This window comes from Takifugu rubripes, unplaced genomic scaffold (genome assembly GCF_901000725.2).
Source record: "Takifugu rubripes unplaced genomic scaffold, fTakRub1.2, whole genome shotgun sequence".
Lineage (NCBI taxonomy): Eukaryota > Metazoa > Chordata > Actinopteri > Tetraodontiformes > Tetraodontidae > Takifugu > Takifugu rubripes.
In genome coordinates this window covers 357178-382500 of record NW_021821639.1, presented here as the reverse complement: position 1 = coordinate 382500, position 25323 = coordinate 357178, and the positions used below count along the sequence as shown (strand labels likewise).

The window sequence follows — 25323 nt, the reverse complement described above, 5'->3', positions numbered from 1 at the left end:
ACACCTATCTCATCAGATTATTTGTAACAGAATAAGCAGATAACGTAGCATTTCCCTGTTCATATCTGCTACTTGCAATTTAGAATTTGTCAATAAAACTATGCCTTGACACAAACTACAGTTTAATAGATGGCTGTGCTCCTAAAAAGAGCAGCATTTGTGGCTCATAAACCTCACAGACACTGCTATGCTCTTTAAACATTTTTATGATCGTGAATTTTTCAATCAAATATCTTCTGTTTGATAATGCCCAAAGCTGGATTCGAACTCTCCCTCTGGGGTCTTCAGGAGGTTTCAATCAGGTTGTCTGTTACAGCAATTGTCAACTGGCCCGCACCGGCCCGGGATCGATTCCCGGCCATGGCACATTGCTTTTAAGTTGATTTCATTTATCGGAGTTGAATCTTGTTTGATTGTTTTGAAGGCGTTTCACCTCTCATCCAAGAGCCGATCTACGCAGATTTGATGATATGACGCTCATAGGCTATATAGCCTTTTCTTTTTGGGGGGAATGGATTGGAGGCTGCTCCAACATTGAGGTTTGGACTGTGACAAAGCAAAATGGACAACCTCCACCAGAATAAGTGTTTCAAGAAAATAAGTTTGAGTGTATTAACTTCAAAAGGCCATTTTCTTATCCTTGCTTTCGCTTACGGCCATACCACCCTGAGAACGCCCTATCTCGTCCGATCTCGGAAGCTAAGCAGGGTCGGGCCTGGTTAGTACTTGGATGGGAGACCGCCTGGGAATACCAGGTGCTGTAAGCTTTTTGCACTCTTCCACTGGGTCAGCAGAGGCCGCCAGTGTTCCTGATAATTATCCAGCCAGATGTAATTCACTTCTTAAGTACTTCTAACATTGACATTTAATGTTGCACTATTGTACATCGTTTGAGATTTAATATTTTATGAGTGTGTGTGTGCGTGCGTGCGTGCGTGCGTGTGTGTGTTTAAATAAAATTGAATTTCCCACTTTGGTCCACACTATTGTCAACATTTCTGTCTTCAAAAAAAAGCCTTTGGTCCACACTATTGTCAACATTTCTGTCTTCAAAAAAAGCCAACTCAAGGCGGCAGATTCCTGAATTGAAAACAATATCTAAAGAACTCAAGTATCATACTAACAACACTAATATTCCATCTGTCTATCCCCAACTGAATTAACTCCACACCTATCTCATCAGATTATTTGTAACAGAATGAGCAGATAACGTAGCATTTCCCTGTTCATATCTGCTACTTGCAATTTAGAATTTGTCAATAAAACTATGCTATGACACAAACTACAGTTTAATAGATGGCTGTGCTCCTAAAAAGAGCAGCATTTGTGGCTCATAAACCTCACAGACACTGCTATGCACTTTAAACATTTTTATGATCGTGAATTTTTCAATCAAATATCTTCACTTTGAGAATGCCCAAAGCTGGATTCGAACTCGCCCTCTGGGGTCTTCAGGAGGTTTCAATCAGGTTGTCTGTTACAGCAATTGTCAACTGGCCCGCACCGGCCCGGGATCGATTCCCGGCCATGGCACATTGCTTTTAAGTTGATTTCATTTATCGGAGTTGAATCTTGTTTGATTGTTTTGAAGGCGTTTCACCTCTCATCCAAGAGCCGTTCTAGGCAGATTTGATGATATGACGCTCATAGGCTCTATAGCCTTTTCTTTTTAGGGGGAATGGATTGGAGGCTGCTCCAACATTGAGGTTTGGACTGTGACAAAGCAAAATGGACAACCTCCACCAGAATAAGTGTTTCAAGAAAATAAGTTTGAGTGTATTAACTTCAAAAGGCCATTTTCTTGCACCTGCTCTCGCTTACGGCCATACCACCCTGAGAACGCCCGATCTCGTCCGATCTCGGAAGCTAAGCAGGGTCGGGCCTGGTTAGTACTTGGATGGGAGACCGCCTGGGAATACCAGGTGCTGTAAGCTTTTTGCACTCTTCCACTGGGTCAGCAGAGGCCGCCAGTGTTCCTGATAATTATCCAGCCAGATGTAATTCACTTCTTAAGTACTTCTAACATTGACATTTAATGTTGCACTATTGTACATCGTTTGAGATTTAATATTTTATGAGTGTGTGTGTGTGTGTGTGTGTTTGTGTTTAAATAAAATTGAATTTCCCACTTTGGTCCACACTATTGTCAACATTTCTGTCTTCAAAAAAAGCCAACTCAAGGCGGCAGATTCCTGAATTGAAAACAATATCTAAAGAACTCAAGTATCATACTAACAACACTAATATTCCATCTGTGTATCCCCAACTGAATTAACTCCACACCTATCTCATCAGATTATTTGTAACAGAATAAGCAGATAACGTAGCATTTCCCTGTTCATATCTGCTACTTGCAATTTAGAATTTGTCAATAAAACTATGCTATGACACAAACTACAGTTTAATAGATGGCTGTGCTCCTAAAAAGAGCAGCATTTGTGGCTCATAAACCTCACAGACACTGCTATGCTCTTTAAACATTTTTATGATCGTGAATTTTTCAATCAAATATCTTCACTTTGATAATGCCCAAAGCTGGATTCGAACTCTCCCTCTGGGGTCTTCAGGAGGTTTCAATCAGGTTGTCTGTTACAGCAATTGTCAACTGGCCCTGCACCGGCCCGGGATCGATTCCCGGCCATGGCACATTGCTTTTAAGTTGATTTCATTTATCGGAGTTGAATCTTGTTTGATTGTTTTGAAGGCGTTTCACCTCTCATCCAAGAGCCGATCTACGGCAGATTTGATGATATGGACGCTCATAGGCTATATAGCCTTTTCTTTTTTGGGGGAATGGATTGGAGGCTGCTCCAACATTGAGGTTTGGACTGTGACAAAGCAAAATGGACAACCTCCACCAGAATAAATGTTTCAAGAAAATAAGTTTGAGTGTATTAACTTCAAAAGGCCATTTTCTTATCCTTGCTTTCGCTTACGGCCATACCACCCTGAGAACGCCTTATCTCGTCCGATCTCGGAAGCTAAGCAGGGTCGGGCTTGGTTAGTACTTGGATGGGAGACCGCCTGGGAATACCAGGTGCTGTAAGCTTTTTGCACTCTTCCACTGGGCCAGCAGAGGCCGCCAGTGTTCCTGATAATTATCCAGCCAGAAGTAATTCACTTCTTCCGTACTTCTAACATTGACATTTAATGTTGCACTATTGTACATCGTTTGAGATTTAATATTTTATGAGTGTGTATGTGTGTCTGTGTGTGTGCGTGCGTGCGTGCGTGTGCTTGTGTTTAAATAAAATTGAATTTCCCACTTTGGTCCACACTATTGTCAGCATTTCTGTCTTCAACAAAAGCCAACTCAAGGCGGCAGATTCCTGAATTGAAAACAATATCTAAAGAACTCAAGTATCATACTAACAACACTAATATTCCATCTGTCTATCCCCAACTGAATTAACTCCACACCTATCTCATCAGATTATTTGTAACAGAATAAGCAGATAACGTAGCATTTCCCTGTTCATATCTGCTACTTGCAATTTAGAATTTGTCAATAAAACTATGCTATGACACAAACTACAGTTTAATAGATGGCTGTGCTCCTAAAAAGAGCAGCATTTGTGGCTCATAAACCTCACAGACACTGCTATGCTCTTTAAACATTTTTATGATCGTGAATTTTTCAATCAAATATCTTCTCTTTGATAATGCCCAAAGCTGGATTCGAGCTCTCCCTCTGGGGTCTTCAGGAGGTTTCAATCAGGCTGTCTGTTACAGCAATTGTCAACTGGCCCGCACCGGCCCGGGATCGATTCCCGGCCATGGCACCGATTCCCGGCCATGGCACATTGCTTTTAAGTTGATTTCATTTATCGGAGTTGAATCTTGTTTGATTTTTTTGAAGGCGTTTCACCTCTCATCCAAGAGCCGATCTACGCAGATTTGATGATATGGCGCTCATAGACTATATAGCCTTTTCTTTTTGGGAGAAATGGATTGGAGGCTGCTCCAACATTGAGGTTTGGACCGTGACAAAGCAAAATGGACAACCTCCACCAGAATAAGTGTTTCAAGAAAATAAGTTTGAGTGTATTAACTTCAAAAGGCCATTTTCTTGCACCTGCTCTCGCTTACGGCCATACCACCCTGAGAACGCCCGATCTCGTCCGATCTCGGAAGCTAAGCAGGGTCGGGCCTGGTTAGTACTTGGATGGGAGACCGCCTGGGAATACCAGGTGCTGTAAGCTTTTTGCACTCTTCCACTGGGCCAGCAGAGGCCGCCAGTGTTCCTGATAATTATCCAGCCAGATGTAATTCACTTCTTCCGTACTTCTAACATTGACATTTAATGTTGCACTATTGTACATCGTTTGAGATTTAATATTTTATGAGTGTGTGTGTGTGTCTGTGTGTGTGTGCGTCCGTGCGTGCGTGTGTGTGTGTTTGTGTTTAAATAAAATTGAATTTCCCACTTTGGTCCACACTATTGTCAACATTTCTGTCTTCAACAAAAGCCAACTCAAGGCGGCAGATTCCTGAATTGAAAACAATATCTAAAGAACTCAAGTATCATCCTAAAAACACTAATATTCCATCTGTCTATCCCCAACTGAATTAACTCCACACCTATCTCATCAGATTATTTGTAACAGAATAAGCAGATAACGTAGCATTTCCCTGTTCATATCTGCTACTTGCAATTTAGAATTTGTCAATAAAACTATGCTATGACACAAACTACAGTTTAATAGATGGCTGTGCTCCTAAAAAGAGCAGCATTTGTGGCTCATAAACCTCACAGACACTGCTATGCTGTTTAAACATTTTTTTGATCGTAAATTTTTCAATCAAATATCTTCTCTTTGATAATGCCCAAAGCTGGATTCGAACTCTCCCTCTGGGGTCTTCAGGAGGTTTCAATCAGGTTGTCTGTTACAGCAATTGTCAACTGGCCCGCACCGGCCCGGGATCGATTCCCGGCCATGGCACCGATTCCCGGCCATGGCACATTGCTTTTAAGTTGATTTCATTTATCGGAGTTGAATCTTGTTTGATTTTTTTGAAGGCGTTTCACCTCTCATCCAAGAGCCGATCTACGCAGATTTGATGATATGACGCTCATAGGCTATATAGCCTTTTCTTTTTGGGAGAAATGGATTGGAGGCTGCTCCAACATTGAGGTTTGGACCGTGACAAAGCAAAATGGACAACCTCCACCAGAATAAGTGTTTCAAGAAAATAAGTTTGAGTGTATTAACTTCAAAAGGCCATTTTCTTGCACCTTCTCTCGCTTACGGCCATACCACCCTGAGAACGCCCGATCTCGTCCGATCTCGGAAGCTAAGCAGGGTCGGGCCTGGTTAGTACTTGGATGGGAGACCGCCTGGGAATACCAGGTGCTGTAAGCTTTTTGCACTCTTCCACTGGGCCAGCAGAGGCCGCCAGTGTTCCTGATAATTATCCAGCCAGATGTAATTCACTTCTTCCGTACTTCTAACATTGACATTTAATGTTGCACTATTGTACATCGTTTGAGATTTAATATTTTATGAGTGTGTGTGTGTGTGTCTGTGTGTGTGCGTGCGTGCGTGCGTGTGCTTGTGTTTAAATAAAATTGAATTTCCCACTTTGGTCCACACTATTGTCAACATTTCTGTCTTCAACAAAAGCCAACTCAAGGCGGCAGATTCCTGAATTGAAAACAATATCTAAAGAACTCAAGTATCATACTAACAACACTAATATTCCATCTGTCTATCCCCAACTGAATTAACTCCACACCTATCTCATCAGATTATTTGTAACAGAATAAGCAGATAACGTAGCATTTCCCTGTTCATATCTGCTACTTGCAATTTAGAATTTGTCAATAAAACTATGCTATGACACAAACTACAGTTTAAAAGATGGCTGTGCTCCTAAAAAGAGCAGCATTTGTGGCTCATAAACCTCACAGACACTGCTATGCTCTTTAAACATTTTTATGATCGTGAATTTTTCAATCAAATATCTTCTCTTTGATAATGCCCAAAGCTGGATTCGAGCTCTCCCTCTGGGGTCTTCAGGAGGTTTCAATCAGGCTGTCTGTTACAACAATTGTCAACTGGCCCGCACCGGCCCGGGATCGATTCCCGGCCATGGCACCGATTCCCGGCCATGGCACATTGCTTTTAAGTTGATTTCATTTATCGGAGTTGAATCTTGTTTGATTTTTTTGAAGGCGTTTCACCTCTCATCCAAGAGCCGATCTACGCAGATTTGATGATATGGCGCTCATAGGCTATATAGCCTTTTCTTTTTGGGAGAAATGGATTGGAGGCTGCTCCAGCATTGAGGTTTGGACCGTGACAAAGCAAAATGGACAACCTCCACCAGAATAAGTGTTTCAAGAAAATAAGTTTGAGTGTATTAACTTCAAAAGGCCATTTTCTTGCACCTGCTCTCGCTTACGGCCATACCACCCTGAGAACGCCCGATCTCGTCCGATCTCGGAAGCTAAGCAGGGTCGGGCCTGGTTAGTACTTGGATGGGAGACCGCCTGGGAATACCAGGTGCTGTAAGCTTTTTGCACTCTTCCACTGGGCCAGCAGAGGCCGCCAGTGTTCCTGATAATTATCCAGCCAGATGTAATTCACTTCTTCCGTACTTCTAACATTGACATTTAATGTTGCACTATTGTACATCGTTTGAGATTTAATATTTTATGAGTGTGTGTGTGTGTCTGTGTGTGTGCGTGCGTGCGTGCGTGTGCTTGTGTTTAAATAAAATTGAATTTCCCACTTTGGTCCACACTATTGTCAACATTTCTGTCTTCAACAAAAGCCAACTCAAGGCGGCAGATTCCTGAATTGAAAACAATATCTAAAGAACTCAAGTATCATACTAACAACACTAATATTCCATCTGTCTATCCCCAACTGAATTAACTCCACACCTATCTCATCAGATTATTTGTAACAGAATAAGCAGATAACGTAGCATTTCCCTGTTCATATCTGCTACTTGCAATTTAGAATTTGTCAATAAAACTATGCTATGACACAAACTACAGTTTAAAAGATGGCTGTGCTCCTAAAAAGAGCAGCATTTGTGGCTCATAAACCTCACAGACACTGCTATGCACTTTAAACATTTTTATGATCGTGAATTTTTCAATCAAATATCTTCTCTTTGATAATGCCCAAAGCTGGATTCGCACTCTCCCTCTGGGGTCTTCAGGAGGTTTCAATCAGGTTGTCTGTGACAGCAATTATCAACTGGCCCGCACCGGCCCGGGATCGATTCCCGGCCATGGCACCGATTCCCGGCCATGGCACATTGCTTTTAAGTTGATTTCATTTATCGGAGTTGAATCTTGTTTGATTTTTTTGAAGGCGTTTCACCTCTCATCCAAGAGCCGATCTACGCAGATTTGATGATATGGCGCTCATAGGCTATATAGCCTTTTCTTTTTGGGAGAAATGGATTGGAGGCTGCTCCAACATTGAGGTTTGGACCGTGACAAAGCAAAATGGACAACCTCCACCAGAATAAGTGTTTCAAGAAAATAAGTTTGAGTGTATTAACTTCAAAAGGCCATTTTCTTGCACCTGCTCTCGCTTACGGCCATACCACCCTGAGAACGCCCGATCTCGTCCGATCTCGGAAGCTAAGCAGGGTCGGGCCTGGTTAGTACTTGGATGGGAGACCGCCTGGGAATACCAGGTGCTGTAAGCTTTTTGCACTCCTCCACTTTACGTCCATCAGTACCTCACCTGTACCTGGACATTCTTCACACATTCATGTTTAAATGATGTTCAAACACTTGTAATGGTTTTAAACACTCATCAAAGTCAGTGTTTTCAGATTCTGTGATTTCACACTGGAGAGAATGTGAATGAGTTACATCTACAAATCCTCTTTACTTAAACAGAAGTTTCTACATCCAAAACACTCCTGATTAACTCAAATAAAAGCCGAACAAACTCAGTACCAACATGAGATAAAAAAGATGCAAACAGACATATTGCTCAGTGCTTTTTAATAGAAGAAATCAGAATTATGAGCATCAATTATGTATGTGTGTTAAAAGAAAAACACTGGAACATTCAAACATGGGAACAGAACCTGGATTTTTTTTAAAAAGACCCTAAACAAACTAAAGAAAAAAATCCCCTAAAGCAGCAATTGAAGAGTTGATTTTGTTCAGCTTCTTTTGTAAAGACTGAAAACCAAATATCCATAGCGATCCATTCATAGCCTTGCATATCTCAGCTTTAGTGGACGGCGAGTCCCAGCTGGTTGGGGCTCTTGTTCTGGGTAGGGGGGGCTAAGGTCCGGGGGTGGGGCACGCTTCCGTGGGGGCATCATCAAGACCTGTGCGTACGTTAGTTTGGAGCCCACCTGAAAAGTCAGAGAACCAGGATTTAGTTTCCACCATGAGCATCTTTGCAACAGGTCTGCTATAACCTGGGGTATTTGTCCTGTCAGGGGTCTTAAACCCGATAAATGTTGATGTGTCTGTGACCAATCAGGACATTCACTTTATGAATGAGTAACATGAATGGACACAATTAAATCAAGCATCAAATTAAGCATCAAAAACAACTCAACACCCAAAACTTACTTGCTGTCCTGGCGGATGAGCTGGTTGGTGGTCAGCCTTGGTCTTTGAACTCTGCTCCAGACCCCTGAAGAGGAACAGGTCTCAGGTGTTACCAAGTGCTCCACAAGTGAAATAAAGTGTGAGCGAGGGTGGGGGCCATAAACTTACCGATTCAACATTGGCCCACAATTCTGAGCCTTGGAGGGCTGGAGCTCCGACACTGGCCCTGGGGTGTCCACACCGCCCCCCATCTGGGGGAACCCAGCCTGGGGTGTGCCCTGGGACCACACCGTTGCCTTCGGCTTGTCCCCGCTGTTGCCCCCTTCAGCCATCACCCGCCGCTCAGGACAGACGGAGTCAATCTTGGAAGATGGAGTAGGAGCATCTCCACCAGCACCAGGGGGCAAAGTTTGAGTGCCAACATCCTGACACTCAGGTCTCGGGGGGCCCAGGTCTTCGAGTGTTTTATAAAAGCAAATTGAGACTGAGGGACCATCGCCCTCTTCTCGGCTTGGGATTTTCCTTACGCGGGAATTCACAGGAAGCCACGGACGTTGGAGCGCCGCATTGTCCTGCCAGTCGATCTCGGATTTGGTGAATCCACGGTGAGTTTGTTGAACGATATGTGGCGAGGATCCCGTGGTCAGACGCACATTGACCTCGCTCAATAGAGACAGTTCAGGAGGTGGTGGTAATAAACCAGTTTCTGGTTCAGGAAGTGGTGGTAATAAACCAGTGTCTGGTTCAAGAGGAGGTGGTAATAAACTGGTTTCTGTTTCAGGAGGTGGTGGTAATAAACCAGCTTCTGGTTCAGGAGGTGGTGGTAATAAACCAGTGTCTGGTTCAGGAGGTGGTGGTAATAAACCAGTTTCTGGTTCAGGAGGTGGTGGTAATAAACCAGTGTCTGGTTCAAGAGGTGGTGGTAATAAACCGGTTTCTGGTTCAGGAGGTGGTGGTAATAAACCAGTTTCTGGTTCAGGAGGAGGTGGTAATAAACTGTTTTTCAGAACCGTGGATGGACCAGGCTCATCTGTTGCACACTGGACCGGTTTGGACGGCTTTGACCCATCGAGAGTGTTTTCCTCTCCGCCTGTGCTCAGTCTGGGCAGCGCCACACGGGGATGTGATTCCAGGGGTTCCTCACATGTGCCACTGCCGTCTCCTTTAACCTCCTCATCCAAGCATGCATGCTGGGTTACTGCGGAGGTGTGCTGCCTCAGCTCCACCGTCTTCGTGCTCCGTCTAACGAAGGGTGGGAGTTCTGACAGACTGCTGTCACTATCGCTGTCGCTCCACTCGTCAGAAGAAGTGCTACAGGAACAGCCCATCTTCTGCAGCCTGAAGCAGAAACAACAAAAAGCCACTGCCATGACCACACACACTCTAACAGTCATGAACAGATCCATTCACTGCTCCCGCCTCATGGAGAAAGAGGAAAGTCCCGCCTCGCCCCCTCCCCAGCCCAGACTAGCACAGGTGAGGGGCTCACGCCCCCGCCAGTCATCAGGGCGTGAGCAAGGCCCAGTTAGGCGACAGTTTGAGAGGGGCCGTCAGATGCTACACAAGCCCCGCCCCCACCTGCTTCGCTGTGACTTGCATCAAACCAGCCTAACCGTCATGTGCACGAGCCCCGCGCACGAGTCTGCACTGACACGAAGAAGCGCAACCACATTAGCAGAATTGGATTCATACTGAGAACATTTAGACTTTGGTAGAGCTGCCAGCAGAGCTCAACTTGATCCCAACCATCAACTCCCAGTTACTGACCTTTGGACCTTTAACGCGTGTGCACGTCAGTATGGAGATTGTCTCTCTTGGAGGGTGATGCTCGGTGGAAGGATCGAAGAATGAGGCGGCAGATCTGATGGTGGTTTCAGCTCAACCTCGGTTAATGTCTGTAGGTGCAGCAGCAACACTTTAATATGAAGATTTTTTACTTTGAATCAAAGCTTACAACCCAAAATGGCCTTTTATCTGTGATGACCTCACAAAAAAAATCTCATGCGAAGTATTTAAAGCTGGTGTGCTTCGCATTAAAGCCAAAAACGTAAATGTATGAGTGGGTTAAATCGCTGCATACATGACGTACTGTAAATCTTGTTCTGAAAATAATTAAATATTGTGTTTTTACCCCACCGTGTCCCAAATTATTACCCACATATTTTGCTATGATTCTTCTACGATGGCGATGCAACCGTTAAGCATTAAATTGAATGTTAAACAACGGGCAGGGGTAGCAATTCTCGTTGCTCCCCGGCTCAGTGCCTGTATATTGGAGTTTTCCCCCGGTGGATGAGAGGGTAGCCTCCTTTCGCCTTCGGGTGGGGGGACGGATCCTGACTGTTGTTTGTGCCTATGGTCCAAACAGCAATTCAGCGTATCCACCCTTTTTGGAGTCCTTAGAGGAAGTGCTGGAGGGTGCTCCTTCTGGGGGCTCCCTCGTCCTCCTAGGTGACTTCAATGATCACGTTGACAGCGACAGTGTGACCTGGAGAGGTGTGATTGGGAGGAACGGTCCCCCTGATCTGAACTTGAGTGGTATTTTGTTATTGGACTTCTGTGCTCATCTCAGATTGTCCATAACAAACACCTTGTTCAGGCATAAAGGCGTCCACATGTGCACTTGGCATCAGAACGCCTGAGGCTGCAGATCGATGATCGACCTTATGGTCGTGTCATCGGATTTGCAGCCGCATGTTCTGGACACTCGGGTGAAGAGAGGGGCGGAGCTGTCAACTGATCACCACCTGGTGGTGAGTTGGCTCTGTTGGTGGGGAAGGATGTCGGACCCAAACATATTGTGAGGGCCGCCAGGCTGAAGAAGGAGTCGTATCGGGCCTTTTTGTCCTGTGGGACTCCTGAGGCAGCAGATAGGTACTGGCAGGCCAAGCGGAGAGCAGCTACGGCGGTTGCCGAGGCAAAGACCCGGGCATGGGAAGAGTTGGATGAGGCCATGGAGAACGACTTCCTCGACGGCTTCGAAAAGGTTCTGGACCACCATCTGGCATCTGAGGAAGGGGAAGGAGGGCACTGTCAACACTGTGTATAGTGGCGATGGTGTGCTGCTGACCTCAACTTGGGATATTGTGGATCGGTGGAAGGAATACTTTGAAGACCTCCGTAATACCACCATGCACCTTCCAGTGAGGAAGCAGGGCCTGTGGACCTGGGAACAGACTCACGTATCTCCGGGGCTGAAGTTGCCGAGGTAGTCAAAAAACTCCTCGGTGGCAAGGCCCCAGGGGTTGATGAGATCCGCCCAGAGTTCCTTAAGGCTCTGGATGTTGTAGGGCTGTCGTGGTTGACTCGACTCTGCAACATCGCGTGGACATCGGGGACGGTGCCGCTGGATTGGCAGACCGGAGTGGTAGTCCCTCTTTTTAAGAAGGGGGACCGGAGGGTGTGTTCCAACTATAGGGGGATCACACTCCTCAGCCTCCCTGGTAAGGTCTATTCAGGGGTACTGGAGAGGAGGGTTCGCCAGATAGTCGAACTTCGGATTCAGGAGGAGCAATGTGGTTTTGGGCCTGGGCGTGGAACGGTGGACGAGCTCTACACCCTCAGCAGGGTCTTTGAGGGTGCATGGGAGTTTGCCCAACCAGTCCACATGTGTTTTGTGGACTTGGAGAAGGCATTCGACCGTGTCCCTCGGGGGGGTCCTATGGGTCCTTCAAGAGTATGGGGTGCCGGGCCCCCTGATACACACCGTCCACTCCCTGTACGATCGGTGTCAGAGTTTGGTCCACATTGCTGGCAGTAAGTCGAACTTGTTTCCGGTGAGGGTTGGTCTCCGCCATGGCTGCCCTTTGTCAGTGATTCTGTTCATAACTTTTATGGACAGAATTTCTAGGTGCAGTCATGGTGTTGAGGGGGTGACCTCAGGATCGCGTCTTTGCTCTTTGCAGATGATGTGGTCCTGTTGGCGTCATCGGCCCGTGACCTCCAGCGATCACTGGATCGGTTTGTGAAGCGGCTGGGATGAAAATCAGCACCTCCAAATCCGAGGCCATGGTTTTCAAACGGAATAAGGTGGAGTGTCTTCTCCGGGTCAAGGAGGAGATCCTGCCCCAAGTGGAGGCATTCAAATACCTTGGGGTCTTGTTCACGATTGAGGTGGATTGGTGCGGTGTCCGCAGTAATGCGGACTCTGCAGTCAGTCAGTCAGTCAGTCAGTCAGTCAGTCAGTCAGTCAGTCAGTCAGTCAGTCAGCCAGTCAGTCAGTTAGCCAGTCAGCCAGCCAGTCAATCCGTCAGCCAGCCAGCCAGCCAGCCAGTCAGCCACCCACCTGATTCAGCTGTCTCTCAGACCTCCAGTCAGCTAGCCAGCCAGTCAGCCAGCCAGTCAGTCAGCCAGCCAGCCAGCCAGCCACCTGATTCAGCTGTCTGTCAGACCTCCAGTCAGCCAGCCAGCCAGCCAGCCAGCCAGCCAGCCAGTCAGTCAGCCAGCCAGCCAGCCAGCCAGCCACCTGATTCAGCTGTCTGTCAGACCTCCAGTCTGCCACTGGGTAAAGAAAGCTGCCTTTAATCTGCAGTCTAGAAGAATTCAGAGGGATTCAAATGTGCCAGGATGAAGAAAATCTCCCCTCTGAATGTGTTGTGCAGATGAAGCTGAAGGCAGCGATCTTCATCATGTGGAGGGGACAAATGATCATCCAGTTGATGAATCTGGAGAGGCCAGCGGTAAGTCAGAAGCCTCAGAGAGAAAAGTGTCTCTCAGCTCTATTTGCTGCTCGTCAGCAGGGGCAGTAGAAGAGGACCAAGTCCGACAGTTTCCAGGGGACGCACATTTACTTTCTTTTCTCTTTTCATCTGGAGAATGTCCATATATTTGACACAGACAGTCTTTAAATCAGATGATCTCCTGAGTCAAAGACAAGAACACAACAACATGATTAAAGGTTTAATCAGAAGCATTTAGAAGCACCTGACTGACGTGTGATACCCTTTTCTTCAGAACTCTGCCCGCCAGTATGCGGATGAAGGTTTTCTCTCCATGGGGTTGGACTTTACTTTTGTCTTTCAGTTTATTAAGTTAATCTGTTTTGTTCACTCTAACGTGAATATTTGATGCTCTTCCAAACTTCATGTTATCCAGCAGCTGTGTTGTCATGACAACAGAGGACAACACAGCTGAAACAAGTCTTCTATCATCATCATCATCATCATCACCAGCAGCAGTTTGATGCCTTCTACCAGTGAATCTATCAAGCTTTACTTCTGTTGTTGCCATGGTGATTTTGAAGCTGATGATTTGTTTGATTGACAGCTATAAATAAACAGTTGCATCATCTTCTGGTCTTCATTTGATTCAAAAATAAAGAACAAATGCTGAATCCTGATGGTCAACGCATGGACCCAGGCTCATTTAGAGGACTCAGACAGGAGCTGAATGTGACCTGGCAAAAGGGTTAGCAAAAGTGGCTATTGTGTCCTTCGGTCCAGATGGGTGATGCAGTGAGTCAGTCTTTCAAATGAACCCAAGCACATGTTTTGGTTGAGGGTTAGTTAATAAATTGGAGTGATATATTGTTGCCCCGAGGAATATGATCATTAATATGGGCAGGAGGGTTAGGACGCAATACGTTAGCCAACGGAAGCTCCACTCTCCCAACTAAATGCTGGTTCACCTGTCTTTGTATTGATCCAGGAACCATAAGGAGATCATTGGATAAAGACCAATGAGAATTCAGGAAAGGAAGGTCAATGAATAACATTTGTCTCATTCTTGATTAACTGATTATAGTTATTACGCATAAGTGATTCAATTTTTCAATTCAATTCAATCTTTATTTATATGGCACTTTTCATACACTGGGTAGCACAAAGTGCCTCACAAAGGATAAAAACAACAAAGAGAAACAAGAGAATCAAGAAAAAGGACACACACACAGATACACACACACACACACATGCATACACAAAATCAAACACACACACAAACAAGCTGAGACATGGCTGGGCACCGAGACCTGAGGCGAAGGAGACGCCACCTTTGGAGGCCCACCGGGCCGAGGGAGGTCACGATCCGTGACCACAGGTGGTACCGCCACAAAGACCACCCTGACCCGGACAGACCGGAGGCTCCACACCAAAGCACAGAGCCCCCTAACCACCCAGGCCAGAGCTGTCCACGGGACAGCACCCCTAGTGGTAGACCGGAAACATCTCCCAGCCTGGCAGGCCCCCATGAGGAAACCCCATGAGGAAACACTGGAGCTAAAAACTGAAGGACTGAAACAGTAAATGGGATAAAAGGTGTAAAAGCTAAAAACTGAGAATAAGAACTGAGGGAGTAAAACAGTAAAAGTATCAAGTCAAATAAGGGTAAGACATAAAAAAGCATGAGAACATAAAAGAAATTAAAAATAATCAGAAAATCAATTCAAGGCCTGATTAAAAAGGTGTGTCTTGAGCCTCTTTTTAAAAATCTCAGCAGTCTCTGCGGCCCTGAGGTTCTCCGGCAGGCTGTTCCACAGTCGGGGACCATAATAACTGAAGGCCGCTTCCCCGTGCGTTTTAGAGCTTACATGTGGAATGGACCTCAGAGTCCGCGAGGGTTGATAGAATAAAAGCATGTCAGATAAATAAGTCGGGCCAATACCATTAAGACATTTAAAAACGAATAAAAGAACCTTAAAATCGATCCTGAAAGGCACGGGTAGCCAATGCAGCGATTCTAAAACCGGTGTGATGTGCTCCCACCCTCTGGTCCTCGTCAGCACTCGTGCAGCTGAGTTTTGTAATAATTGTAGGTTAGAGATGCTCTTTTTGGGAAGACCAGAGAGCAGGGCATTACAATAATCTAGACCACAAGAGATAAAACGGGCGGACTCTGGCTATATTCTTCAGGTGGTAAAAACCTACCTTTGTTATGTTTTTGATGTGTGGGATAAAACTAAGCTCAGAGTCAAAGATCACACCCAGATTTCTGACAGATTGAGATCGCTTAAAATCCTTTAACTTTGGTACAAGTTTCTCTCTCTGACCTTCAGGACCAATAACTAAGACCTCTGTTTGGTCCTGGTTGAGCTGTAGGAAGTTTTCTGCCATCCATGACTGGATATCTAGAATACAGTTAAAAAGGGCATCAACTGGCCCTGCGTCATTAGCTTGTTTTGTTATCACACGACCCCGTCGCCATTATCTTAAGAGAATATAAGAGAATGAGTGGAGACAGAAGAGAGAATGAGACGTTTTTGGCGCGTGTCGCTCTTGATTTTGTGTTTATTTTTGCAGTAAACTTAAAGGAGGCCTTTTCACTTTATGTTTGATTCCATTTAAGCTGATATTCCATTCTTGACATCTTTAAATTTACAGTATTCATGGGAGTTTTATTTGGTCATTTTGCTTCTTTTTATTTCCTATTTCCCACATTTATTCATAGTTTTTATGAGATTGCAATAAATCCTATAACATTTAACAGATTGACTAAAGTCAAATGACCTGCGGTTCCCACCGATAGCCGTCATTCTGATGGGTTTTTGCTGGCTGCAGCTGAAATATTCCAATGCTCCATGTCACAGAGACAGTAAATACTAAACCCTAAAGATTCTGAAGGCATGATGTAAAATAGTAACGTATAATACAGACATTTGAAGAGACAATTAAGAGAATGTTTCCATGCTTCTAAGAGTGGCCGAGGAGCCATTTAGAACTTTATAAAGATGCATTGTGTGATACCAGGAACTAATTTAACTTCAAGGCGAAGCTGCTTCTGCTTTGTCGACCATCGACTGATCTCCTGAAAGTCCACCAGCATTTTTTAAAAACTGAATTTTTCATCTATGGAGGGAGTAGACGGCAGATGTTTCCACAGATGCTCTTCACCAGTGGTCAGTGAGTGATGCAGCAGATGAGCGGGAGTTGACTGGCTTCTACCAGAAATGTCTCAATGTCTCCAGCCCATAGTGTGGATTCTCTACGAGATCAGACAGCAGCTTCACTCCTGAATCCTGCAGCTGGTTCTGACTCAGGTCCAGAACCCTCAGATGGGAGGGATTGGACCTCAGCGCCGAGGCCAGAGAGTCACAGCTGATCTCTGATAAACTGCAGTATTCTAATCTGAAAAATGCAGGATGAGGTTATACGGTGCAGGTCTGCATGTTATCTGCGTCAGTACTAAACCTACGTTAGTTCTTAGTTGGGTCAGACCTGAATTCATGATATTACAAGGAATTTTTTTAATGTGGTGCATCACAGCAGTGTTGAGAACAGCCTCACTTCACCATCTTAGCAGCTGGTATATAGGTAGAAAAATGAAGACTGACCTGAGCCTCTCCAGTTTACAGTTTGGACTCTCCAGTCCAGAACAGAGCCGCTTCACTCCTGAATCCTGCAACGTGTTGTAGCTCAGGTCCAGAACCCTCAGATGGGAGAGGTTGGACTTCAGAGCTGAGGCCACAGAATCACAGCTGGTCTTGGATAAACTGCAGTCCCATAGACTAAAATAACAATTATTTTGAGAGGAGACAAATAAAAATCAACATGTACCAGAGCAAAACACAGCTTACAAGCAACAAACCTCTGGTCCTGCACCGGCTTATCTGCCGTATGTTCCTATTTTGGGTTCTTTCAGGGCGGTTGGACAAGATCTCCAGCGTATGTAAAGTGTGTGTAGGTCAAAATACCTTCCAAGTTTGTGAGACCACATTTCTCAGTAGCACTCAACTCTTGTCAGGAGTTGGGACAAAGCGACCCACTCCTGATAGCTTGTGGGCGATGCTGCAGCGACCCTGCAATCCCTACACTCTCTGGTGAAACCAAATCAAAGGTTTTAGACACTGCTGGATGCTGGAAGGGTGGCTATAGTCTGGACGCATCGTTCCCCTGACTGCACATTTCTCCAACAATGATTGGCAGCTGCTGTCACTTGTTCTCCAGATGAGAGAAGGAAAGAGAGCCCCCCCACAGTGTGTTTGATTGCCCCACTGCAAGCTCAATGCTGCCAGAAAACATTGCAGGAGCATCAATTCCCCTCAGGGCATCAACAAGGACCTCAGGAAAAGGTGCAGCTGCAACCTACTAGAGACAAGCACACTGAGCTGAGATTCAAAGCCCTCTCCTCCCAAGAGAAGAGCTTGTTTGTTGGAGGCTCTTCTGGGCGATACCTGGTGCCACAGCTCCAGCTCAGCCCGTCTCTGGAGCTGAGGTGGAGCTTAGCAAGTTTCATGGTTCTCCACCACTTCCTCTCGCTGAGGACCTTCTCAGCTGGTGGTTTCTGCTCCACCTTCCAAGTTGAGCAGGTGATACTTCTGCATTCCTGCCACCAGTGTCTCTGCAGAAAGACTCTTCTCTACTGTTTTAGATTATATTGTATAAAATTAGGATTTTTGGTTGATGTCTTAGATGTTGTTGACTAAGAGCAGGTTTTTCTTTAATAACATAGAAAGATTAGATGAGAAGAGCAAATGTATTATTTTATGAGCTACTTCCACTACTATTATATACACATACTTCCATATTGTCTTAGATTGCAAGCTGCATTTATTGCATCGTTCATAGAAAGTCATATTTGTGAGGAGAAAAACTCAAATAAGGTAATTTTCTTTAATGACCATTACAACAGAAGGAGGCGATGAACAAACAGATTTATACAAAAATGTGTGAAAACTTATGGATGGAAACCTTTTTAAAATGGTTGCATTGTGTAGAATCAACTTGTTGACTTCTGATTTGGACTCCAATGGAAGTGAGGTGCAACAATTGTGGATGCTGAAAGCTTCAGATCTTCATGAAGGTTTCTGTGGTTGGACTGACCTGCTGCCCCTTTAAGAGGGAGGCAGGTTTGGGCTTCTGGCTGGAATGAAGCCACCTAAGATGAGAATGACTGCAGGCTTTCGGTACCAAGGTTTAACAGGGCGCTCACTTCACACTTGGGCTTTTCTCTTTTTTGGGATGGCTTTTCTCAGTAGAGAAGGGGCATGGCACACTGCAGCAGCTTTCTTTTGGGGTTTTCTAGTTTTCCTTCTGATCTTTAAAAGACAGGAAGAACCATTTTTGATTGGTCTGAATGTTTGGGCGGTTTTGTGGCCAGCCTAAAATAAAACAAGACAAATCTACAACTGATACTTCCTTTCTAGTCATTGATGACCATCCTCACATGGGACAGATTTCCACAACCAATTTAATACTGCAAATCTGTCCTGTGTGGTCTTTTTTCTGAGAACTGTAACACTACGTTTATAACAAAGATCAAACATGGAAACAGTTATTGTCTAACTAGTTACACCTGGGAAAGTACTGGATCATCTCTGACTGACCTGAGCGTCTCCAGTCTGCAGTTTGGATGCATCATTGCAGAAGACAGTAACTTCACGTCGGCATCTGTCAGGTTTTGGTTCCAGCTTAAGTTCAGCTCCCGTAGATGAGAAGGGTTTGACGTCATTGCTGAGGCCACAACTTCCCAATGACTCGTTGAAAGAAAACTACCAGCCAGTCTGTTGTGTATGAAACAAAAATAGTGAGTCAAACTTTGGGATTTCTCATCAACTTATCTGAGAATCTACCTCAACACAAATGTAGCTCATTTCCTGGAAAAGCTAAATTCAACACCGTAGAGCAACAGTTTGAACGACCATCAGATCTGAAATGCAACTGAATTATTCTCAACATTTGTCTTATTTTAGAACAGCTCATAATTACTCAATATTTAAAATGATTATAGCAAATGGTTTAAAGAAACGTGCATCTTTTTATCTGTCTATCGGCTCTTTGGATATTTTGCATTTCATCCAATTTGTACGATGGTGCGTCAAGTCTTAATTCAGCGATCCGATCGATGACATCAGAGTCTCTGGTTGCATCGATTGCCCTCAGCTTCTGTTATATCTGCCTGTTTCCCTTCAAATCATTTTCACTGCACCTTTTGTTGCTAGTGATGAAGTTGCCACCTAACGGGTGTGGAAAGGGTCAAACAACTTTGTGGGTCACATAAAGGCTCCAAACGGAACCGCCACAAAGACCTAAAACACCCATTTAAACCAACGAGGCCGGCTGTTTTTACGTTGAACAAATGAAGCAAAATAGTCACGTGTCATTAGTTAAAATGTGTTTTTCTGTCGTTTGAATACGATGTATACAAACAAACAAAAGTTATTTAATGACATGACAGTCATTTCATGATAGTCAGTTAACTTGTGGCTCCTATTATTCCTGCCTTATGTTGGTTTGTCTGGATTGACCTTTGAACTTATATCCAGCCAGTGTTGAACATTTCTGGATGAATTGTTGTTGTTTTTAATTTATGGACGCTGCAATGGAGATAAAGAATTGAAGGAATGACCACTGGAGGGGGTATTGCTACCTGACATGATCCACTCACTTGATTTAAACGCCGATGTCCGGCCCTAAAAATCTTTACTTACTCGGCCTTCCTGCAGTTCCTCACAGCTGGAATCAGGTGACGTCGTCCCTCCCCTGAGGTGTTGTACTGCTGCAGGTTCAGCTCATCCAGAACCTCCTCTGACATCTGCAGCAGGTAGGCCAGAGCTGAACAGTGGATCTCTGACAGTTCCCTCTCTGATATCTCCCCTGGCTTCAGGAACTCTTGGATCTCCTGATGGACTGACTGATCCTTCATCTCCATCAGACAGTGGAAGATGTTGATGCTTCTGTCTGGGGAGATTTCATCACCGTTCTCCTCCTTCAGGTTGTTGAGGACCTTCTGGATGGTTTCTGGGTGGCTGTTCCTCTGATCCAACAGTCCACCCAAGATCCTCTGATTGGACTCCAGAGAGAGACCATGAAGGAAGCGAACAAACAAGTCCAGGTGGCCATTTTCACTTTCAAGAGATTTCATTAGTGCTCTCCTGAGGAAGTCATCAAGAGATTTGACTGGATCGTTATTTGTAAACAACCCAGCAAACCTGGAAAAGCGGTTTGGTTTCGAATATTTTAGGAACTGATTTATAACCGCTGTGTCTTTCCTGGTGTAACGGTGGAACATGTAGACGGCAGCCAGAAACTCCTGAACGCTCAGATGAACAAAGCAGTAGACTGATTTCTGGAAGATCACACTCTCTCTCTTGAAGATCTCTGTACAAACTCCTGAGTACACCGACACCTCGGAGACGTCCAGTCCACATCGCTCCAGGTCTTCTGAGTAGAACATGATGTTTCCTTTCTCCAGATGTTCAAACGCCAGCCGACCCAACTTCAGAAGGAGTTCTTTATCAGCCTTATTCAGTTCCTCTGGTCTCTGCTTTCCTCCATACTTCTGCTTCTTCCTCTTTATCTGAACCCTCAGGAAGTGTGAGTAGAGGTCAGTCAGGGTTTTGGGTAGCTCTCCTCTCTGGTCTCTGGTCATCATGTCCTCCAGAACTATAGCAGTGATCCAGCAGAAAACTGGGATCAGACACATGATGTGGAGGCTCCTGGAGGCCTTGATGTGTGAGATGATTCTCTTGGACAGATCTTCATCACTGAACCTCCTCCTGAAGTACTCCTCCTTCTGGGAGTCAGTGAAGCCTCGTACTTCTGTGATCCTGTCAACACACGAGGGAGGAATCTGATAGGCTGCTGCAGGTCTGGAGGTGATCCAGATGAGAGCTGAGGGAAGCAGGTTCCCCTGGATGAGGTTCACCAGGAGCACGCCAACGGACGATACTCGTGTGACATCAGAGATGAGCTGATGCTTGTTGAAACCCAGTGAAAATCTGCTTTCATCCAGGCCATCAAAGATGAACAGAAGTTTCCAGACAGTATCTTCTGTAATGTTGGATGGAAAACATGAAGCAGTGAGAGAAGACTGTGCTGCTCATCTCTGATCAAGTTCAGCTCCCTCCATGAGAGCGGAAGCACCAGACTGATGTCTTGGTTCTCCAAACCTTCTGCCCAGTCCAGACTGAACTTCTGCACTGAGAAGGTTTTTCCAACGCCGGCGACACCGTTGGTCAGAACCACTCTGATGTGTCTCTGTTGCTCAGATAAGACTTTGAAGATGTCCTGGCACTTGATTGGAGTGTCCTGGACGTTCTTCTTGGAGGTTCTCTCAAGCTGTCTCACCTCATGTTGTGTGTCCACCTCCTCACTTTGTCCCTCAGTGATGTAGAGCTCAGTGTAGATCTTGTTCAGCAGGGTTCCACTTCCTGCTTCATTAGTTCCTTCAGTCACATGTTCACATCTTCTCTTCAGACTCATCTTATGACCTTCTATCACCTCCTGCAGATCACTTCCTGAACATAAGTAAACCAATGATTTCCATCTATAATAAATAATCAACACAACTACAAATTCATGACATCACAAATTAAATCTCATATTGAACAGTTTTACTTTGTTTGGGCTTCATTTCAGCATCTCCAGATCTGCTTCCAGATTGTGAACAAGAGGACTCTCCTGGTGGAGCTGACTGGTCCCAGTTTGATAGGATGTGTTCCCCCCTCTCACTATGAAACACATCTCTATTAGTCCTTTGATTTATAGGATGAAAGAACCTGATCAAGACTCAATATTGTTCCAGCATTTATGTCTGAATTCATCTTTCAGTTTAAACCTGATTCTTGTTTCTAATCAACAATATTCACATTAAGTCTGTAACTATATGACTGTCTGAGGTTTAAGTGTTAAACATCTCCAATAATAAACTCACAACCTGCTGCTGTTAATGTGACTAACAGCTGCCACACAAACACATCATCACGCTTTAGTTTTCTTACATTTCCTCTGAACTTCTGAAGTCTATTATATCAGCTTTGGACTGGTCACTCTTCAGGGACACCCAGCTGGGCACTGTGGACTCTGCTCTGTCCTCGTCCATCCTGAGGAAACATCAGAAATAGTGATGAGACTGTGATGAAGGTAAATAATCTGGAGAGGTTGTAGTTAAATAATCCCATTTCACTGCATTTTTATCAAACAGGAACATTTCTAATCCATTCTGGATAACAACTGAATCAATAAATCAATGATGTTGTTGTGACTCCTACTCTGGCCCCACCTCCTCCTGGGCAATCAGCTCAACCACCACCACCTGGGCCCTCTCCTTCAGCTGCACCCAATCCGCCCAAACGACTCTGCACCCATAAAAGGCCCCTATGCACTCAGGCCAGTGCTTGATCTTACTGATGTTTTTTGGCAACAATTCCCGTCGACCCAGCATCTCTCCAGGCTCCCCAGCGACCCCCAGCACCTCCCTGTGTCTCCCTGCGACCCCCAACGTTCTCCAGCGTCTCCCCCGGCTCCTCTGCAACCTTCCTAGCCCCTCTTCCTCTGACCTCTTCATCTTCCCCTTCCTCGGACGGATTTCTCCTGGCCTCTGGACACTTGGACTCCCCCACGGACTCTCGCCCCTGGATCTCGGACTTGGTTTGTCTGCCGCATCACGCACCTATAGTTTGTCTCGGCCTCTCTCCTCATTTAGTTTCTTCCCTCCTGTTTTTTTGCTTCATTAAACCGTCTGAGTTTACTTTTAATTCCCGTGTCTGTCTGCCTTCTTTGGGGTTCCGCCACACTTGACCGCCAGTCCTCTCGAGCTTAACAGATGTCTCTGTATAATTTTCATGTTTTCAGAGTTTAAGCTGCTTTTTTTAACTGTTCCCTGCAGTGAGAAAAGAACTGGCACCTTTTCCAGCCCCTCATCCTGCAGCACTGAATGTGCTCTAAAGTTCTTTCCAGAGCAAACGTCTCTGCACTTGCAGCAACATGTTGTAGTCATGGATCCGTGAGAACCGGATACAGGAAACGCCCCCACTTTGATCCCAAAACCCAACTGGAGGCCAACGGTGGTCCGGCAACGACGGGGACGCTGGTCCATCGGGCCGACAACACTGGTTTTCCACAGGCCAACATGGTGAAAGGACTGTCTTCAGCTCAGCCACTAAATTATCTGGTGCTACATAAACATGCTAGTCAGGACTTTTTAACTTCCCTCCTTTGTTCCCCTCTTCAATTATTTCTATGATCCAAGTCCTCAAAGATCACTGCTCTATTTAAAATAGATGAAAGAAATGACACCCACTCCTGCATTTCTTTCACAGTGGTTCCACAACATAGAACAATAAACCACTGAGAAAACGTGCAGCATGAACCCAAAATCCTGTTGGTGTCCTGTGATCCTGTGTTGATTTATTTAATTATTTTTAAAGTTTATTGTCTTAAATAATACCAAAATATCCAGCTGTAACCTGGACTGTTCAACAACTCTAATAACTTTATGAGCTTTTCACCTGTCACAAAATGTCGCTCTTCCTGCTTCGTCTGAAGAGAATACTTTCACTTTCACTTTTAAAACCTAATCAACAGCTTCATGGCGTATATATTACTACCATTAAAGCATTCTGGGAGGGTTTAAAGTTCTTTTAGGATCAGTAGCAAAGAGCAGAAAAATAAACTAAACTTCACTTAGACTATTCAACTATAACTAAAGCCAGACTATAAGAACGTTAAATAAGACCTATTCATTTATAATGTATAACGATGTTTAGTGCTAAAACTAAATATGAAGTCTAGTTGAATCAAATCTTGATTTTATCTCCAAACACAACTGTCAATTCTTTTCAATAATGCTCTTCGTTTCCACTCACCTTGTCGGTCTTCAGTCTTCCTGCTTAGTCTGAAAGGAAAACTGGTTTGTTGGTTTCCCAGTTTCTGGGACCGCTGTTGCTGGTGTCTACCTGCAGGGGGCGTGGAGGAGCCGCTCATCAGCCACAGTGGCCCCGCAGACACACGCACCTGCGGTCTCTCTTCAATCTCCCGTTAGATTTAAGGACAGAACTCCCGTCTGCCAGCGGCGGAGGGTTTTCGTCCTCATCACCAAACCCTGACTTCTGTGGCTTGACTATTTTTGAGAGTTTTCCTAGCGGACATGTTTTGGACTCTCTCGAGGTCTCTCCGCCTCTCTGTGAACGCGGACCGAACTGTTCTTGTTCACTTTAAAATAAAGACGCTTTTCGGACACCATTCTCCACCATTATTCAACCTGGTTAAATAAATATGATTTATGATGCTTGATAGATTTTAAAGACTTGTAAAAGCAGCATATTTCTGCAGCCCTGGAGTCCAGGAGGAGCAGCAGAGGTCAGAATGTGTCGGAGCGCGTTTAACTATTGTCTGCAGTTCCACGCGTGTCCACCAGGTGGCGGTAAAGCACCACATGATATTTCTCCTTTTTGGAACTTCTTCAGCTGCGTTGAGCTTTAAATCTTCACCTGTCGCTCCCTTTAAGCTCTAAACTTTGCGATTCTGTGTGTAGTTTGTTGGTTTGAATATTTTTGATGAATTCTGATGACGATGAGTGAAACTGTCAATGACCAATAGAAAGTTCGTCCATTGTTCTACTGCGTCACACATTTTCATTATTTATTGTCATTTTTGGGTCTAAACTGGGCCAGTTCTGTGAGCTGTTTTGCTTTTTCTGTGGACCAGATGTTCCAGGCAGGTTCCATCATCGGACACAGACGGAGACAGGTCACGTGACAACAGTCAGCCTTTAGTTCTTTATTACAGGAGGATCTGGTTTATATACAGACACGTATCTGCAAAATCAGGGGCAGTGAGTGGATGCTGCATTCATCAAACACACAATAGTCAGAAGAGAAGAAGGAAGAACAGAAGCCCGTGTTCCTCAGTGTTGGTGTGGAGACGCCTGTTTGGAGGAGCAGGAAGCAGGCTGGACTCTTCCAGCTGGCTTTAATGCCACTTCTCTTCTGAGAACCTCCCAGCAGCTTTCTCTCCACCATCTTTTTACGCTGAAGCTTTTTGATCATTTCAGGTCAGATGTTCTTGGACTGAGGTTAAACATGTTTGTTCTTGTGCTCGGAGCGAACCGACGATCCTCTAAAGTCAGGC

At 45.0% G+C, this 25323-nt stretch overlaps 7 non-coding genes across 7 annotated transcripts; all 7 read left to right on the top strand.

Annotated features, from left to right (window-relative positions):
- The first annotated feature begins 648 nt into the window (after positions 1-648).
- On the top strand, positions 649-767 carry LOC115248564 (5S ribosomal RNA). Its single transcript, XR_003887393.1, has one exon. It is a non-coding gene; the product is annotated as a 5S ribosomal RNA (ribosomal RNA).
- A 1048-nt stretch (positions 768-1815) lies between these two features.
- On the top strand, positions 1816-1934 carry LOC115248549 (5S ribosomal RNA). Its single transcript, XR_003887378.1, has one exon. It is a non-coding gene; the product is annotated as a 5S ribosomal RNA (ribosomal RNA).
- Positions 1935-2930: 996 nt separating this feature from the next.
- Positions 2931-3049, top strand: LOC115248567 (5S ribosomal RNA). The gene has a single exon (XR_003887396.1). It is a non-coding gene; the product is annotated as a 5S ribosomal RNA (ribosomal RNA).
- Positions 3050-4083: 1034 nt separating this feature from the next.
- LOC115248548 (5S ribosomal RNA) lies at positions 4084-4202 on the top strand. Its single transcript, XR_003887377.1, has one exon. It is a non-coding gene; the product is annotated as a 5S ribosomal RNA (ribosomal RNA).
- A 1042-nt stretch (positions 4203-5244) lies between these two features.
- LOC115248547 (5S ribosomal RNA) lies at positions 5245-5363 on the top strand. The gene has a single exon (XR_003887376.1). It is a non-coding gene; the product is annotated as a 5S ribosomal RNA (ribosomal RNA).
- Positions 5364-6399: 1036 nt separating this feature from the next.
- Positions 6400-6518, top strand: LOC115248573 (5S ribosomal RNA). Its single transcript, XR_003887399.1, has one exon. It is a non-coding gene; the product is annotated as a 5S ribosomal RNA (ribosomal RNA).
- Positions 6519-7552: 1034 nt separating this feature from the next.
- LOC115248572 (5S ribosomal RNA) lies at positions 7553-7671 on the top strand. Its single transcript, XR_003887398.1, has one exon. It is a non-coding gene; the product is annotated as a 5S ribosomal RNA (ribosomal RNA).
- Positions 7672-25323: the final 17652 nt, after the last annotated feature.